Below are 18,810 nucleotides of genomic sequence, written 5' to 3' on the forward strand. Positions count from 1 at the left end.
CTGGGTCACCCTAACTTTTTAACCAACTGCAACGTTAGCTCAAAACTCACTGTTAATTTTGTCTCCCTTCTCCCTGCTCTCCCTGTCTCCTCTACAGAAGCACAGGCTCTGTAACACCTGCCCATCTGAGCTTATCTGGTTGCATGAGATGCTGCTTGCTCCTGATGGAGGCTCTGGGAATGAGGGCAGTGGAGGTTGGACTGGAAGATCTTTGGGCCCTTGACCCAGGTCCATCCCCCCATGTACCCTGGATCTGGAGAGTGAGGCTCACACTTCTCTTTCTTTTGATCCAGCATCTATCTCCAAGATTTTACACAGCAGTAAAGTCTCAAGTCTCTCTCTCCTCCATGATGTTCCCCAGCACAGTGGACATCTATATCGTGCATAGGGACCAGAAACCCTGGACCTCACCCTGAATCCTGAAAGCTGCTGGGACCAGGGCAGAAGAGGTGTCTTGGTTACTTTTCTCTCCTTGCTGAGATAAAATACCCAACACCCAAAATGCAGGAAGGAAAGGTTTATTTAGTTCACTGTTTGTGGAAGTTTCAGCCCATAATCAACAGGCTCCAAGGCAGGGTGGCATGCTACATGGGCAACAGTTCAAGGCAGCAGCCAGAAAAGACAGCCAGAGCAAAAAGTGGGTAAGAACAAGCCTCTTTTCTTTCTTTATATTGTATGTATGCCACCCCTACCCCCTAGGGCACCCATGCCCTCCTTTTGCACAGAATGAGTATATTTATAAAGTAAGAACCCTGGCTCCCTGCTGAGTCTGTTAGTTAAATTTCTAAACTTCTCATTTTGATGCAATGTATCAACCACAACAGGAGGCAGGAAGCAGAGCAACATGGAGAAGGTGTTTCTGAGCAGCAAAGGACACAGGCTCACAGTCAGGGCTCAGCAGCCCAACACCTGCTCGACTGAACCATCTTCCATGTCTCCAGCTGCCCAGAGCCCTCTGCCAGCGTGCAGGTGGCGACTCTCACTTCTTCCACCTGGAGGAGACAGAAAAACCAAAAGCACCATCTGGACTGCTTGACTGAAGCCTACGGGCACCTCCCCAGGTGTCCCCTTCTACCAGACAGTGACACAGAGAGTCTGCTGCCCGGCTGACAATATCATCATGCCAGATACCAATTCTCGTGCACCCCCTCATGTCCCACAATCTTGGTCATGGACCCTCCACTGAGCATCCTGCTCCTATGATTCTAAGTCCCATAAAAAGACAAAATGTTTTATATATAATAAATCCATAATAGTGCCAGACCAGAAATTTGGAAGTTTTCTGGAAGTATTCAGAGTAGGTAGGAAATGATCTTTGAAGCAGGAAAAAGAAACCAGGTCCCTTGAGGACACTGATGCTCTGGTGCTTGAGGTTGTTCCAAGTCTAGGCAGAGCATGACCCGGACTCAGGGCTCCCACCTCCATCTACTGAGTTATATGTCACACACCCGTGCTCTGTTAAAAATTTCCCTAAACCACACTAAAAAGGTGACCTCACATTACAAATCTTTGGTTCTAAAAAGCAAAGAAACCCCCCATAAGGAGTATCAGGATCCACTTACACAAATAACATATTTTATATTTTCTCATTTTCAGGTGTGTTTTACATATGCATAATTGTAACACACACAATTTTATATCCTAGTTTTCCTTTAAACTTCCTGCTTCTCATCTTCCCAAGAGTTTTCATTGATGTCCTTTTTAATGTCTGTATAATATTCTCTGATTGAATGCATCATGCCGTATTGTCTTCTCTCTTCTGACCATTGGGGTTGTTTCCAGTAAGTACAACTATGAATACTGCTGCAATTAACGTCTTTATTTCCTTGGCTAAATTGAAGTGTTTTATGAATTAAAAGCAGCTGGATTGGCTTCTGTGTCATATTCCTTTTTGAGCAAAAATGGAATGTCCTAGTTTCATAACAAGGAACAATCTAAATTTAGGCTCACTGACAGAGCTGGGTGACAAGTCATAACTGCAGTGGCAGAGTTCTGCAAGTGTTTTTAAAACAAAAGTCTACTTAGCTTATTTGTCTCTCTTTGGGAGACAGAGTAAGTCTTGTGCTTCTCGTTTTAAAATGAGACAAAAATGAAACAAAAGATTGGTAACATTGCCCTTGAAGAATTAAAAAAACCAGTATCACCTCTGGTTTTGTCACTTTCTGCCGATCTTGCTGCATGTAACCAAGGTTAAGGTCATCTACGAATGCATAATTTTCAGGGTTTTTGAAATATTGAGTAAAACAATCTTCCCTCAGTGCCCTCTAGATTGATTCCAGAGCCCCTGTGGAAACCAAACTCTATCAGTGTTCAGGTTCTTTGCATAAAATGGCACAGTATAGGATATAACCTATACCTTCCCACCCATATACATTAAATGATCTCTGGGTAGCTTACAATATGCCTCACCCAATGTAAATTCTATGTAAACAGCTATTACACTGCATTGTTTAGGGAATAATAACAAGAAAAGGTGGGTACATATTCAGTTCTGCTGTAATTTTTTCCAAATATATTTAATCTTCAGTTGTTTGAATCCAAGCATATAGATCTCAAAAATCCAGAAGCCTAATGGTAATAAAGAGATTTATTTAAATGAAGTATTTTGCTGTCACAGATAAAACAAAACCTGATGAACTTACAGCTGCTGTTGAGGGACATGGATTTTTTTAAAAGATCAATTAGAGTTCTACAAATTAAAAGTATGGGCTACCATAACTTTCTGTGACAGCCCACGCTGTTTCCCAGATGCAGCATGGATTCTTCTTTTTCTCTTTATTTGAGCCAAGATCACTCTGCAAAGCCAGTTTCTCTCCCAATCTTCACTTCTACTTCCTCGAATAAACTTTGCCACTGCTTTAAAAAAAAAAAAAGAAATTTAAAGTGTGATGATTAAAATACAGAACTCAGCAGAGTGGGTGAACCTAGGCCATCACAGCTGAAAATAAATGATTGCTCAAATAATCAAACCACTCAGAAGCTATCTAATAAGAATTTCACATGTAGAGAACAGAGAGAATGGAGGACAGAAAAATAAAATAAGATTAATTATCCAGAGCCAACTAATGACACAAGTTGTTAAATGAGTTCACAGCTGCTGATCACAGCGAATAAAACCTGCACTAGGAGACTTCCGGGAGAACATGGCAGATAGATAACAGCAGCTATGGAGGCTCTCTGAGATAGCCAGCTTAGAATCCAGGAATGGTGCGGTGTGAGGAGTCCTAAGCAAGGGGAGATATATCTTGCCGACCGAGGAATGAACTAAGCTGAGAGAAACCAACTGGAAATGCAATCCAGGTGCTATAACAGGAACAGATAAAATCTCAGCACTGAAGCTGGAACCTGCACCTCTGGAAACCGCGGCTTGAATTTCCTGCTGCCGCTGCTGCACCTGAATCAGCAAAGCAGGGACAGAGATGCAAAAGCTCTGAGATTAGGAGTTGAGAGCAGGACTGGCGGGGAGCCCTGCATCGACCTGCAGTGAGTGAAAGGAATGGGGACCCTTCCATAGAGTAGGAGGCTCCAACAGAGGACATTCTGGGACTGGGCAGAGTAGCCAGAACAGGATGCTGCAGTGACTTTAGTCACATATTCCCCTCTCAAGCAGGACTGGTGGGGAGTGCTTGGCCTGGGTGACACTGCGGACTAAGACCCAGTAGGTTAGCCCAAACCAGGTCCCAGCGCCTGGTGATGCACCCTAGCAAAAAAGCCTTCAGTAGGTTGACCTTCAGTAGGTAGCCTTCAGTAGGCAGGCCCAGCAGAGGCTGCCCAGGTCTGTGTCTCCCTAGTACACTGCAGTGGGTGGGAACACCTAGCTGGTGGATTCAAACAAACTGTAACCTACAAAGAAAGAAACTGGGCCTCCTATATATGCTTGTATGGAAGGAACAAAAAATATGGGAAGAGAGAGCAACAAGAAAGGGACCTCAGTCCCCAATCCTGAGAACACTGATCCAGGAAAGGTAAATGCAAAGGAGAATGAGGACAGAAAACATGCAAGATCAGACACGGCACCAGTAGACATAAAGCAGTATCTCTGGAGCCTCATAGACGAGTTCAAAAGTGAAGTATTTAATGAAGTAAGGTAAGATATGAGTAGAATAGTTAGAGAAATGCTAAGCACCGCCCAAGAAAAAACAGACGGTGGAATGGAAGAACAGAAAAAAAGGGGAAAATTGTTTGATGGAGAAAATAGAGAAAACATAGAATACATAAAGCAGGTTCAAAGAGATTACCAGGAAACTAAAAGCTCTATCGAAAGCTGGCATAACTGTTTGAAAGAAACTAAGGATAGATTGGCTGAACTGGAGGACAGATTTGTAAAGTGGGAGCATGAAATAAAAAACTTCTTAAAACTAACAAGGAAACAAACAGCAATAATACAAAGGCTAGAAGATGATAAGAGGATCTATAACTTAAGAATTAAGAACGTAAAAGAAAAAGTAGGGACATAAACAAATGAACTACAAAGGCTATTCACAGAAATAATCCAGGAGAATTTCCCTAATTTAGCAAAAGGTAAAGATACTCAGATGTATGAGGCATACAGAACCCCAACCACCTACAACCCAAACAGAGCTACACCCAGGCATATAATAATCAAAGTTTCAGAAATCCAATATAAGAACAGAATATTAAAAGCCATCAGAAACAAGAAACAGATAACTTACAAGGGAATACCCATCAGAATTACAGCAGACTTCTCGGCACAAACCATCAAATCATGAAGAGTGTGGGGGGAAATAATTCAAGCTTTGAAAGATAATAACCTCCAGCCAAGATTGATATATCCTGCACAACTGTCCCTAGAAATTGATGGAAAAACAAAGTGCTTCCAGGATAAAGAGGAACTAGGGGAATTTGCAACCACCAATTCAAGCCTACAGAGAATACTGCAGGATGTTCTAAAAAATACCAAGATCCCAGAAACAGTGGCAGAGAGGCCACAATGAATGGAGCAGAAAGCAAAATGAAGAAGACAAACTGACAACTAATGACAGAAAAAGAGCTCAACAGAAATGAGGCAGAGAAGGCTGGATGGTATGAACAGCTATTTTGGAGAAAACAAGGCATCTTAATAGCTAGTGCTGATTTAATATCATCTTGTTTTGAAGTCCCATCCAGCTTTTTCTCTTCTGTCTCCATCAGTCTTAACATGTTGTATTTTATTATATGTGATAATATAAACAAAAACTTTTATAGACAAGATTATACAGAAACCATTGTTCATTTTCTGTTAGTTGATTCTAAATACCCTGTAATCCTGTCATTCTCTTGAATGGTTTTACATTGTCTTGATATGTTTGATGCTGCAGTACACGAAGTTATACTCAAAGATTTCAAGGAAAGAGACACTATGGTAACTACTTTTATGTCGGGCTATCTTGTGGTGAAACACTATTTTGCTTAAATGGTTATGTTTTGACCTGCACTGTTTTGTTGTTATGCCCTCTTTAATCTCAATCTCCTTTTTTTATTATTTACTTTTTTATTTTTAATCTTTTTAATTAAGGGAAAAATAAATAAAAAATAGCCGGATACATTATAGTAACCCACTTTGATTTCCTATTAACTTGATTTGAAACCCTGATTGCTCTCACCATCTTGTTTTGACTGATTTTCCTCTATTCTGTTTTGCTTGATAGTACCAAGTTAAAGTGTAGGTAACAACTGTGAAGACAGTAAGATTCATTATGATGCCCATTCTGGTTGACTGTTATCTTCTTTTGAAGTCCTGTAATGTCTCCAATGTTTTGGTTTTATTGGTTTTGTTCTTTACTGTTTTGTTCAATTTTATTATAACTGATGATATAGGCAATTCTTTTTAAGATAGCAAGAGGCATTATGGTAACCATTGTTGATCACCTTGTATTTTGTTTTTACATTATATATTATGTCCATCCTTTTGATTTGACTGACTCTGTTTTGTTATGTCACATTTTGTTTTATTCTCTTCAAAAAAAGTAGTAAGAACTGTGGGAGTAATAAAATCCAAAATGTGTAATTGTCATTGTACAAAAGAGAGGAAAAGAAAGTGCTCTAAAGGATATAACTGCATGTATATTTAAGTGTATAAGATAGATAACCATATTACTGAGTTTTGTTGGATCATTGAACAGAACTGTTTGCAGTCTCACTGTTTGAATGTCTACTTTATATGCTTTAATTTTGTAACTTGAACAACTATTTCTAAGATGACAATATGTAATCTATCCACTAGTGATTTCCTACTGTTTATTTTCTGCAATTCTGTATAACTTGTACCCTTTTTTTTTTCTTTTTCTCTTAAATAAAACCAAAAAAAAAAAAAAAAAAAAAAAACCTGTACTAGTGAGCTTTGCATGACTATAACAAGATGTCCAAGACTGGTAATTTAAGAAATAAGCAAAAGTTTGTGTAGCTCAGTGATGGAGTTCAAAAGTCCCAGGTAGAGCAGCGGAGCCCCACTGGTTTAGCCTTGGCTGGGGTGGCAGATGTCAGCGGCTACTGTGGGTCAGGGGGCGTGGTCACTTCTGGAGCCAGAAAGAAGGAAGCAGAGGCTCAGGAGGCGGGTCCCACAGTCCCCTTCAGCTAGCCCCTCCCCTAGTCCCACCTTTTAAAGCTGTACAGCACTCTGGGGACCAAGACTTAACAGGGGGACCAGGGAGACATTCATCCAAACCAAGGCAGAATCCTATGCAGTTCTAGGAACTCCAGAACAGCCAAGCTGAGAAAAAAGCTCTAAGATTCCAAAATGGGGTGCGGTGGTGAAGACTTTGTCAGCAAAGGGACAAAATCTCACTTAGCTTTACCTTTCTGACCACCAGGGTGCCAGAAAACACAGGGGCCAGCCTGCAGTGTCTGAAGACAAAACCTGTTTCGAACTTTGCATTTTATACCCCATCAAAAGCTAATCTGTAAGTGTGAAATCAAAATACAAAGGAGATATGAGAGCTCCGAGAGTTTACCATCCACAAGGCAGTTTTACACAAGTTAGTTAAGGATTAACTCCAACAAAACAAGCTAAACAGGGCTGGGGATTTAGCTCAGCGGCATAAGCACCTGCCTCGCAAGCGCGTGGTCGTGAGTTTGATCCCCGGTACTGATTTAAAAAAAAAAGCGAAGCAGTGAATAAATTTAAGAAAACAGCATAAGATGCACATAACCACAGTGATGGGGGACAATAAAATAATAAAAGCAAATCACTAAAAAATCATCTCATAAGCTTCATGAATAGAAGCTAAAATGCAGAGAACAAAGTGTCTATCTACATAATTCCTGATGTATAAAATCTTTAAAGTGTTATTGAAATCTTGCAATGTATACTTTAATCAAAGCATCATGTCATTCTCCATTAAATGTGCAATTACTGTGTGTCAACCAAAAATAAGAATTTCCAAAGATTTTGCCATGGAACGGGGTAGTTTATTGACATAAAACAGTGCAGCTGGCTAAAAATGAGGGGAATTCAATTATGCTAAAAGCCTTGACTTATTCTGGAGTAAATAAAATTACTGACTAATTCTGGACATTGCCTAAAATCTTTAAGGGTAATTACTAGGAACGGAGAGATGAATAACTTCTTAATCTCAAAGCACTGGAGGAAAAATAATAAAACAACAAAATGACCAAGCCTCAAAAGACAAGAAATAGGGCATAAAATAAGATCTACTGCACAAGCCGGGGGGTGGCAAAGGCGGTGGACTCTCCAGAGCTAAAAGCATGCTCACATCCACTGTGGTAAAGTAATTGGATGCGCACAAGTTTGACTTTGGTGCAGTTAACAGTGTACACTGACAGCACTTTCTGTGAATTAAAAACACGACGGTTTGTCTTCATCTACGCCCTTCATCAGATACAGCATCGTTCGACTTCTGGCTCTTCCCCAAAGTCAAAATGATCATGAAAGGGAAACGCTTTCAATCAGGTCGGGGCATCAAGGCAGCTGGAACAGCACAACTGAAAACACAAAAGAGGACTTCCGGAACCGCCTCGGAATGATGGGATACGTGGTTCAAAGCAAGGGAGCACTTCAAGGGGGATTCATGGCTACATATCTTTTACTGTAATAATTTTTTAAAAATTTAAACATATACCAATGTTTTGGACATACCTCATATGCACATTACCTTTTTAAAAATGAATGTTAATTTAAAATCTTGTTTAAAAAACACCTGGCTGGGCATTGTGGTGCACAATAATCCCAGCACTTTGGGATGTTGAGGCAGGAGGATCACCATGAACTCAAAGCCAGCCTGGGCTTCATGATGAGTTCAAAACCACCTGAACTACATAGTGAAAGCCTATCTCAAAAAACAACCACACACACACAAAAATGCACCCAACACTTACTGGCTATAGACAAGACAACCCTAGTAGCTAGAAAGACTCTAGGCTTCTCTGACCCAGGCACACGGGACCCAGATGTGCCCATGGTCTAGCTGTGCCAGCGTCCTCCTGATCCTGCTCCGGGGAGAGAGCCCCACTCTCCTGCCTTCAGGGTGAGGGCCACACACCACAGCCCCTTCAGGTCCCACACAGTGAGGGATGGTCCCCCTTAGCAAATCTGCCAAAGCTCCAGCTAAGTGAAACTCAGACTGCTCCTGCCACCTGGTGGCCATGTCTTTTTCCTTGCTCAGCCTCCAGTTGCCTCCAATGCACTGCCAGGACCTCACCTGCTTAGCAAGGGATGGAAGAACCAGAGACATCTATGCTGTCCCTCAGGATGCACAGCTAATCCAGGTGGTGCTTGGGCTAGGACTTTAGTCTCTTGACTTTGATGACATTTTATTTTCGCTCACAGGAGGCCTGCTTGGGCAGATGGGTTCCAAAGAAAAGAAAGAAAAGGGCGAGTGACAGAAGAAAAATAAAAGGGAGGGAGGCAGGGGAGCTGTCAGCTTGTGCCCAGAGTATGAGGAGGACAGTGTGAATTCCAGAAGCACCGACAGCACCAGTCCTGTCTTCCTCTCCTTTCCTTCCGCTCTCCGGCTCCCGCACTCTTGTTAGGAAAGATGGAGGACACAGGAAACAGGTCAGGTCTCCACTTCCACGCCAGGCCTCCTCCCCAAAGCAGCTCCAAACAAGAAGACAGAGAAGATCTGATGCTAAGTCTAGCTCAGAGTTTGGGTTAACAGTCAATACGGACAAGTTTGTTACTGCCTCTGAAACTCAACCAGGACTATGTGTTACCTAGAATGAGCCCAAAACCAGGTATGGTGGTGCACACCTAGAATCCCAGCACTCCGGGAAGCTGAGGCAGGAGGACTGTGTGTTGCAGTCCATCCTGTGCAACTTAGTGACTTAGCAAGACTGTGGCTCAAATAAAAAATTAGAGATTAGGGATATAACTCAGTGCAAAGGCCCTGGATTAAACCCTCAGTAATACACACACACACGCACAAATAAGCCTAAATGCCCAGCCAGACTAGCCTTGCTGGTGGAAAGGATTGGAGGGAAAACTTCAATGATGCATAAATCAAAACATCACATCCAGCAGCCAACAGAAGTGGGAGTAGAAAAGCAGCTCTTGATACCCAGCACACCAAGCACAGTTGCTCTGAGCATGGGGGTTTGTTTCACATCTTGTTAAGGAGACCCTCATCATCCCAGCTACATAAGGGTCTGGAACATCTCAGGGCCTGGGTGTTGGAGGCTTGGTCTCAGCTCATGGTGCCAATGGGAGATGGTGGAACTAAGTGGGGGAAGTTGGACACAAGAACCCCATTCTCTTTCCCCTACCGAGTCTCTTGCACCCTACCATGAGGTGCGCAGCTTTCTCCCACTGTGACATACTGTGCTGCCACAGGCCCAAACAACAGGATCAGTCAACCATGAACTGGCACCTCCCAAACCATGAGCCACAGTCAATCTATCCTTCTTATCCACAAATCACCTTGGTTATCTTGTCACAGCAACAGAAAGCTAAGAAGACAATTCCGCATGCTCTTATTTGACTAACCTTCAGGGATGTTGTGAGTGGTCAGTCTGAGAAACGGCTAGCACTGGAACTGAGTCCAGGACAAAAAGAGGCAAAGCACACAGGAAGAGGAAACAGAAGTGGTGACACACACATAGCACAATATGACTAGGGAATCTGGAGTCAGGGAATAATTGATGAATCCCATAACAGTACATGAGGAAGACCAGAGCTATCTCATCAGCCCTGGAATTTCATCCCACTTAAATTTGTTTTTTAATGTTAATTGTGGTAAAATACACTTAACATAAAATTTGCCATGTTGCCCATTTTGTAGTATGGAGTTCATCACATTAAGTAAACTTCCGCTGCTGGCAAGCAGGCTTCCAAAACTCTTTGTATCTTGCAAACCGAAGCTCTGCTTCCATAAAACACTGACTTGCTCTCCATCTCCCCAGCTCCTGGTCCACAGCGTCCTACTTCCTGTCTGTGAGTTGGACAACTCCAGGGACTTCACACAGGTTAAATCCTACAGTATATGTCTTTTATGAGTGTTTAACTTCTCTTCACATTATGTTTTCAGGGTTCATCTGTATTATATCAGGTGTCAGAATTTCTGCCTTATTTAAAACCAAATAATATTCCAAATTATAAAGATCAGCTGGGTTGAGCATTTTTTAGGAATATGGACCCCACTGAGGTTCATCAAGATGTGAATCGGGGGACACTAACAAGGCAGTGAGGGTTTTCTGGGGTCCTCAGTCACAAGCTTTACAATCTCGTAAGCTCTGGCCTCCGCCACCTCCTCTGTGACTAAGCCCTACACAGTGCAGCTCCCATGAGTCCTGGCTTCTGCCACTATGGAGGCCAAAAGCACAGCAAACAGGGACAGCAAAGCCAGCACAAAGGCCTTACTTCTGAGCCTTCCCTCGACACTCAAGTCCTTCTGTTTCTTCCCCTCAGCCTTTTCTCTGTGAGCAAGAGTGTCTGGGTCCTTATCTCCTTCTAATCGGGCTAGGAAGTGCTGGATGTTTCTGACAAGCTCTTGGGGCCGCTGCAAGGATCAAGTGAGATTACCAACAAGCAAGCACTCGAGTTTGAAGTGCTACATCAATGTACAGGATTATTAATAATCTCCCATTGATCTCTTAATACAGAAAAAATAGAAGCCTCCTCCCTCGGGCTTTCCATGGCAAAGAGATGGCTGGGACGTTCACCTCCTCTGCTGTCTCCTTCTCTCTGCTTGGCCGGGAGCTCTGGCCCCTGTAATTCCATCACCCTTGTGGTTCGTCAGCAATGCCTCTTTACTGTCAATAGGAAGTTGCAAGTCCTTCTTGAGTCAGATGCATAGAGTGGTTCTGCTTGGCTCACAGGACATTTTAAAGCCACTTTTATCTTGTAGAAAGCATACAGAAATGGGACGGGGTTACTTTCAAACTTCCAGAGTTCTGACATTTTCGGAAACATTAGAAGACCCGGAGACCTGGCCATGTAGGACTTGCTTTCCTATCTGTGACAGGGTCCTTTCCCCATGACCTGCTTGAACTGGAGATTTGAACTGTGACCCTGGGACACACAAGAGAGAAGTTCTGGATGTGTCTAGTGGAATCACATCAAGCTATCACACTCTATGTTTCTAAACTCACTGAACAGCACTGGGGAGTTCAGTCTGAGTGGAGGGGGTTACATCTGTAAAAACATTGCCCCACACACGTGGTCCCCACTTTCTGGTGAGTTAAATCCTTGTAAATGCCCAGAAGAACAATCTGCGGCCAGCCCCTAGTGGCCACAGCACTGCCTCGCCTATGTGTCTGTCTGTTCTCTTAATGCAGTGTCACGACGGTCTGCTCATGCAGTGTGTGGCTCCCCTATCAGACAAGAGGGGTCGTGGGCAGAAGGTAGCAAGGTATAATGGGAACCAGGCTCTTCCTCATCCACCTGGGGTGGAGATCGGGACTCAACTATTTGGAGATCGAATTTAATTAAAGTGGGATTGTACTGGCCTTAAGCATATGCATCTCATGGCTTTGTGCAAATCTTTCATCTCTATGCTATAAGCAAACCACAGGTCCCCAGGCTGGTGTCCCTGCAATTCCCAATGTCCCCATGGGCCATCAGGGTCTTTGAGGGCCTATAAATCTTAGAAGAAAGGCAAAACCCATGGGTGCTGAGCTAGTACTGGACTCAGGATTTCTTATTAAACTGTGTCCAACAAGGCAGATGCTTCCTGCTAGGAGAAAAAAAAAAAAAGCCAGATATTCTCCTGTCTCAGCCTCCCAGAGTGCTTGGATTACAGCGTTAATGAGATCCTGTCTCAAAATAAAAAGGTCTTGGGGGTACAGCTCAGTGTGAAGATCCTGGGTTCTTCATACTGCAGTGGTGGGGGAGGGTGTTCCGTGTCTATAGCAGGCCTGAGAGACCAGGGCAGAAGGGACTGAGTAACAAAAACACTTTCAAAAGGCAACCTAGCCCTGTCTAGCATAGAGCCTAACCAGACCCTTCCAGGACCTGAGCCAGATTCCCAAAGAAAGGAGCTTCCACAGAAAACAAGGAAAGTGATCAACCCTTTTTTAAAAGCTGTACCTCCTGGGATATTTAAAAGCTGATTAAAAGGATAAAGACAGAAGAAAGAACAGAGGTCTAGAAATGGACTCACATGTATCAGCTGGTACTTTCATTGTGCTGTGGTGTTGGGGATCAAACCCGGGGCCTTCCACATGCCAGACAAGTTTTTCTCCAGCCCATCATCAATTTATTTATGACAAAGGAACCAGGGTGCCAGGGTCTCCCACAAGGAAAGGAACAGTCTCTCCAAGAAACAATGCTGGAACAATGGCATATTCACAAGCAAGCAAGCAAAAAAAAAAAAAAAAAAAAAATCGAATCTTTAACCTTTATCTCACACTGCACACAAAAATTAACTAAAAAAAGATCACAGACTTTAACATAAAGGTTGAATCCTCAAAGCATTAGGAAAAAAACCACTGGACAAAATCTTTGTTACTTGGGTTAAGCATTTTCTAGGGATGACACCAAAAGCATAATGCATAATAGAAAAAAATGATAAATTTTAACTTCATCATAATCAAAATCTTTTGCTCTTCAAAAGCACTATTAAGGGGGCTGGGGATTTAGCTCAGCGGCATAAGCGCCTGCCTTGCTAGCAGGCAGTCGGGGGTTCAATCCCTGGTACCGATAAAAACGAAAAAGACAAAAAAAAAAGCACTATTAATAAAATCAGAAGTGAGGTGGGCATGTTGGCGCATGCTGTAATCCCAGCACTAGGGAAGCTGAGGCAGAAGGAACATTTCAAGTTTGAGACCAGGCGTGGCTACAAAGTGAGTTCAAGGCTAGCCTAAACTGCATAGTGAGACTCTGTCTCAAAAGGAGAAAAAAAAAAAAAAAGAGAGAAGATAAAAGCCATGGACTGAGAGAAAATAGTTGCAAAACATATATCCGCTAGAGAATTTGTGTCCACAATATATAAACAGTTTTTGCAACTCAGTGACAAAACAACCCAATCAAAACCCACGCCTGTAATCCCAGCACTTAGGAGGCTGAAGCAGGAGGATTGCTGTGAGTTCGAGGCCAGTTTAGGCTATAAAATGAGTCCAAGACTAGCCTGAAATGCGTAATGAAACCTTGCCTCAAAAAAAAAAAAAAAAAAAAAAAAGTAAAATATTTGAATAGATACTTCACCAAGAGCTTTATAAATAACTAATAAGCCCATGGAAAGATACTCATTATTATTACTGATTAAGGAAATGCAAATTCAAACCACAGTAAGATACCATTAGACACTCACTAGAAGAGCAAGATCTAAGATACCATCTGCGGGGAGGATAGAGAGAAAGTAAAACTCAAATATTGTTAATGGGAATGCACACTTGAAAAGCAGTTTGGCCGTTCTTTAAATGTTATGCATACAGCATTAGGGTTCTCAAGAGGGACAGAATCAATAGAAGAATATATGCATAATTATGCAAGGAGATTTGTCAGGTAGGCTCACAGGGTCAAAGGCAGAAAAGTCCACAGTGGCCATCTGCGCGCTGAAAGCTGGCAGGTCCAGGAGCAGTCCAAGTTGAATGCCTGGAAGCCCGCTGTAGAGTATGCCTTGGAGGGTGACGAAACTGCAGAGCCATGTCCACAGGTGATGACACAGGTCGGAGCTCTTCCACAGCAGAGACACTTCCTTTTTTACCCTTTCTGTCCAGGCTACCAGCTTATTGGTTGGTGCCACCCACATCCGGGGTGGGTCTTCTTCCCTTGTTTGTTGCTTTTTGTGTCAGTCATCCATAGATCTATCCAAAGCTTTACTAATCAGCTAGGTGCTTCTTACTCAAGTTGATAACAACTACATGTGCACCTGTCATAAAAACAGCAACTCAACGTCCAGGTATCTGTTCACCCAAGAGAAATAAAATACAAACTGAAAACAATGCAAAGGTCCCTCTGATGACGAGCAGATAAACAAAATGTACTATAGCCGCACAGCAGAACATTACTTAGCGATCAGAGGGAATAAACTACCGAGCCATCAAACACCATGGCTGAAATAAAAGCCCCATGCTAAGCTAAAAAGCTCCACACTAACGTATGCATTTTGTACAATGTGACTCATATGAGATGTCTAGAAAGAGAAAAACTTTAGCGAGAGTAAACAGACATTATGCGTCTGCCTTTGAGGTTCGAAATAGGCAGGAGGGAATTGGCTAGGGGTGGTGTGGGAATGGAAGTGGTCTAAGTGGCAAAGGGAGCCGAAAACCATACAAGTTTACTGAAAATCGTTGAACTGTACGCTTAAAATAGTTACATTTTATGGTTCCTAAATTATATTTCAGTAAGTTTTTGACAAAAAAAGTTTTAAATGTTTTTTTATCTGCTATAAGTTACTCAGAAATCCTAGCCCCAAGAATCTACCCTAAATACACTTTAGCAAAATTACAGAATAACCCATGCATTAGTCTATTGTAGCTTTTTTTTTTTTTCCTAAACAGAAGGCTAGAAACAGCCCGAAGTCCATTGGCGGGGGGCCGAGGAATCATCTATGGTGTATCTGGGATGCTGCAACCATGAAAAGGCAGGAAGGGGTTACACTGTGCACCGGTGAATTCCAGAAGACATCACCAAGTAAGAAAAATAAAGCTGGTCTGTTATGTGGGCATCTGTTTGGGGATTTTATTTTGGTACTTTGGTGGTTTGTCTGTCTCAATATCAATACCATTTTGTTATGATTGGTGACTTTGTGATAAGTCGTGGGACTGGGGGGATCGGAGCTCTAATTTTGTTCCTTTATCAAAGTTGCTTAGACTATCCTTTTTTTTTTTTTACAGAAATTTAAGAATCAAAATGTTAATCTATATGAAAAATGATGTTGACAGTTTGATATGGGATTGTGTTTTACGATCTTTATTATTTTCTTCTATTCATTTTTGGTTTCATCCTTTTATTTTTAATAAAATAAAGGTACAGCTAAAAAAAAAAAGAAAAGAAAAAGAAAGGCACAGAGTTTGTTTAGTGAAGGGAAGTTTGAAAAAAAAGGTTTTCACCAGCCATGGGGGCACACACCTGGCTACTCAGGAAGCTGAAACAGGAGAATCTCAAGTCCAAGGCCACCTTGGGCATCTTAGTAAGATTCTGTCTCAAAAGGAAACATTGATAAGGCAAGGGATATAGTTTAGTGATAGAGCACCACTGGGTTCCAGCCTCAGCACAGCAAAGGGTACAGGGTTGGGGTAGAGAGAGAATATTGATGTATTTAAATATGTATTTGCTTATCCTTTCAATACATTAAGTACTAAAGTTCATTCCTTGGTTTTTTTATTTTTGGGGGAGTGTTTTGTTTCGTGTGTGTGTGTGTGCGCGCGTGTGTTAAATGTTGCTCTCCAAAGAATCTTTTCCCAGTACCCCTTCAGTCTGGAACAGCTGTGTGGCAAAGTGGCCAAGACCCTGCCATACACTGTGACCCCAGTGGTTGCCGTAACTACCCTGCGTCTCCAGGTTTGGCCACAGCAGTGCTGAAGCTCAGAGGCAGAAGATGAGTGCAGGGAAAGCCAGATAGGTGGAGTTCATGCAAATCCCCTCAACCTAGCCAGTCTCGAGCTGACATTGGGCAGTCCTTGGCCCTGAGCTGGAATGAGATGGCCGTGATCAGCTCTCCTGAGCAGTGGATGCTGGCAAGGAAGCACCACATCACACATCCAACTGGCAAATCAAAGAGCCTGGCAATACCAGATGTTTGATACAAGCCTGCATTAGAATGGGGTGGAAATGTAAATTGGAACAATCATTTTGGAAAGCAATGGCCTTATCTGGTGCCCGTGCTTTCCAATCCAAAGTCATTTGCAGCTTTCCACTGAGAGATGAGTCAACAGAGCTTGTTGCAAAATTGCTGGTAAAAGAAAAAATAACCTAAAAGCTCATCAGTAGGAAAATGTATAAATAAATTATGTGATAGTCATTTAACAGACTGCTATCCAGAATTTAAAATTAATAAGCTATTATATTTATTGAGAGGGCCAGATATTGAAAAAGAAAATGTTGGATTTTTTAAAGTGGTTTTAAAATGTTGTGCTATGCATACCATAAAAGTTCTGCAAAAATTCTAAATGCACAAAATGATACTCTGCAGTATCACAGAGATATATGCTCACTGAAATGCAAGATGAAATCATTTTAAATAGAGCAGACAAATACTGAATTTATGATAATGCCACATTTAGTGAGGAAAACCTGAGATTGGGGAGAGAGTCAAAGGGTTCTCCATCTTTCTGATAGTATTCCAAGCTCCTTTAAATATTCAAAAATATTTTTCTGAAATATTAATGAGTGAAGTGAGAATCTGAGTGATGCTCACCTGATGCTTTGTGCTTTTGTATGCTTTAGGAACCCCTTCCTAATACTGATATAGTGTCCCTTATGATGAGAGAGGTTTATTTAAAATCTATTTTATTTTAAAGAGAAAAAATAAAACAAACTTCAAAACAACAATTAGGAGATAACAATGGTATATACATTGCATTTACACAATACATATATTGATTCAGCTTCTCACACTACTGAGACAGTATGATATTTACATGTGAGTCTGATTCATTTCACTTATGAGTGTGGTCACAAGGTGCATCCATTTAACCATAAAAATCTCAAGTTTATCCTTCTATATGGCTGAGTAGTACTCCATTGTATAAAAATACTACATCTTTTTTCTCCATTCCTCAGTCAAGGGCATTTAGGTTGCTTCCAATCTAGCTATTACAAACTGTGCTGCTACAAACATGGATACACATATATTGCTGTAGAGTGATTTTTTTAAATTCTTCTAGGAAGATATCTAGGAGGATAATAGCTGGACCAGATGGGACCTCCAATCCTAATTTTTTGAGGAATCTCCACACTGATTTCCACAGTGGTTGCACCAGTCTGCATTCCCACCAACAGTGAGGAAAGATTCTTTCTTCCCCACAACCCCTCCAGCATTTGTTATTGGTTGATTTCTTGATAATGGCCATTTGTTCTGGGGTGAGATGAAATCTCAGTGTTATTTTAATTTGCATTAATGAAAGACTTTAAAAATCTTATTTGTGCTCCAAAGCAAAGCTCACACCCGATGCGGGGGGCAGCCAGTATCTGACTTGTGACACTTGCTTCTCAAGTGATGTGGCCTGAGGAGAAAAGTCAATGTCCAGCTTCAAATCCTGTCCTGGATCTGTCTGGAGATTTCTCAAAAAGTTGGGACTGGAAATCCCATTTATTCCAGCTATTCCACTTCTAGGCATATTCCCAGAAGAACTGAAAGCATCATACCACAGTGATATATGTGCACCTATGTTTATAGCAGCACAATTTGTAATCGCCAGATCTTGGAAACAACCCAAGTGCCCATCAACTGAGGAATGGATAAAAAAGTTGTGGTATTTCTATACAATGGAGTATTATTCAGCTATAAAGAAGGATCACATTGAGATATTTATCAATAAATGGGCGCAGCTTGAGACCATACTCATTAGTGAAATAAATCAATCTCGCATGTGTGAATACCGAATAGTTTCCCTAATGTAAATAATGATTCAAATATATAAAAATATGTGGTAATCATGATTCCCCATTAGGTGGCCTTGAAGCCTTATAAAGTTTTCACTCATTAATTAGAAAGGCTTTATTCTGGGCTTCTTGATATGAAAATATTTGAAGCTAGAGTATATGAAGTTTTACCCAAATATTTCAAGGAAAAAGACACTATGGTAACTACTATTAAGTCAGGTTATAAGGTGGTGAAGTACTAGGTTGTTGAAACAGTCATGCTGTGACCTCTATTGTTATATTGTTATGTCCTGTTTTATCTCAATCTCCCCCTTATTGTTTCAAAAAAAAATTATTTAGTCATTTCTTATGTTTGTCTTAATTAAAGAAAAAATTCAAAAAAATTAGGATATATAAATAGTAACTCTTTTCGATTTCCTATTAACTTGTTTTGAAGTCCTGTAGTACTCCCACGATCTTGTTTTGACTGATTAGACTCTGTTCCATTCTATATGATAGTATCAAGTTTGAAGACATAGGCAACTACTTTGAAGACAATAAGATTCACTAAGATACCCATTCTGGTTTGACTATTGTCTTCTTTGGAAGTCCTGTAATGTTTACAATGCCTAAGTTTTATTGGTCTTGTTCTCTACTGTTTTGTCCAACTTTATAATATCTAATAAGATAGACAATTCTTTTTAAGGAAACAAGGGACAACGTTGATAACCATTGTTGATAAACTTGTACTCTGTTCTACACCATGTGCTATGCCTATCCTTGGTATTGACTGACAGCTTTGTTTTGCCATATTTGACTGTATTCTTCCCCCCCCCAAAGAAAGTAATAAGCACTAAGGAGTAATAAAATCCAAGATGTGTAAATTTTGT

The 18,810-nt window shown here is 41.3% G+C and overlaps 1 long non-coding RNA gene across 1 annotated transcript; it reads right to left on the reverse strand.

The window, feature by feature from the left end:
- Positions 1–502: 502 nt before the first annotated feature.
- Positions 503–14,139, reverse strand: LOC134472365 (uncharacterized). Its single transcript, XR_010042173.1, has 3 exons — positions 13,908–14,139; positions 12,555–12,722; positions 503–992 (listed from the first exon to the last, which is right to left on the reverse strand). It is a non-coding gene; the product is annotated as an uncharacterized LOC134472365 (long non-coding RNA).
- Between the last annotated feature and the right edge of the window lie 4,671 nt (positions 14,140–18,810).

Source organism: Cavia porcellus, unplaced genomic scaffold (assembly GCF_034190915.1).
Source record: "Cavia porcellus strain 051 isolate PalLab524CR breed Dunkin Hartley unplaced genomic scaffold, mCavPor4.1 scaffold_23, whole genome shotgun sequence".
Classification (NCBI taxonomy): Eukaryota; Metazoa; Chordata; class Mammalia; order Rodentia; family Caviidae; genus Cavia; species Cavia porcellus.